Here is a 957-nt window from a genome sequence, read left to right on the forward strand (position 1 = left end):
ATATATATATCGATGAAAAAGTTACCCATTTATCTTGAATAGGACTTGAGATATTTGTGGTTGAAGGAGATGGGGTCGCCTGGTTTCAGAAGTAAAATTAGGGAGAAAATGGCCGACAAAGTTTGGAGACTCTCAAAACTTGAGACTCACTTGAAACTGTAAATTTACATGTTTTGTGTCTTTAATCAATGATTTTCAGTAACTTCCATACAGAAATGGTTTTTTAAATAGATATATAACGTGTTGAGCCCCAAAAATTATATATAATTCTTAAACAATTGTCCAAAGTCAGAAAAATGCTGGTTTCTTTGATGTCATTGCTTTGACAACAAGCTCCTGATTTCCCCACGATGCATCACATTTGATCTTTTCCGTGCTCCAAGTGTCCAGGTCTCACTAAGGACGGTTTAAGTATTTTAAAGTTGATGAAACATTGATGTCCATATTCTATAATTCAACCGTAGAAAGTAAGATCAATTTTTGTATAACAGCATGGGCCGGGAACACAAGACAACAAAATACAGAAAGAATTAAATCGATTAATACGGAAAGCATGTAAAATTTCAACATCTTCATTCCCTTACTTGGATGAATTGTACATAACAGCTTGCGCTAACAAAAATGAATTCCATCTTTTTAGACAACACACATCCCTTGTTCCCTCCAATAAAAACATCAGTCAGAAGTAAAAGACCTAGGCTTCTGATCTGTAACAAAGAAAGATACAGAAGGTCATTTTTGCCATCATCCATCAAAATTCTTCCATCTTAACTATCTTGTTATAAGTATTCATACGACTTTAGAGCATGCATCAAAATAACATTGAGTATGTACCTAGCTTACGATTATTATTGTTCATATTGCTGTTCATTTATATTATGTATGTGATTGTAAGCCTGCGTGTGTGTGCATGTTTGTGTGCGTGTGTGTGTGTGTATATGTGTGTGTCTGTGTGTG

The 957-nt window shown here is 34.6% G+C and overlaps 1 protein-coding gene across 1 annotated transcript in view; it reads left to right on the forward strand.

Annotated features, from left to right (window-relative positions):
* LOC101852304 (Fanconi anemia group A protein) overlaps nucleotides 1–957 on the forward strand; it is a 42,101-nt gene that overhangs the window by 34,244 nt on the left and 6,900 nt on the right. The gene's annotated exons all lie outside the window — the stretch shown is intronic.

Source organism: Aplysia californica, unplaced genomic scaffold (assembly GCF_000002075.1).
Source record: "Aplysia californica isolate F4 #8 unplaced genomic scaffold, AplCal3.0 scaffold01563, whole genome shotgun sequence".
NCBI lineage: Eukaryota > Metazoa > Mollusca > Gastropoda > Aplysiida > Aplysiidae > Aplysia > Aplysia californica.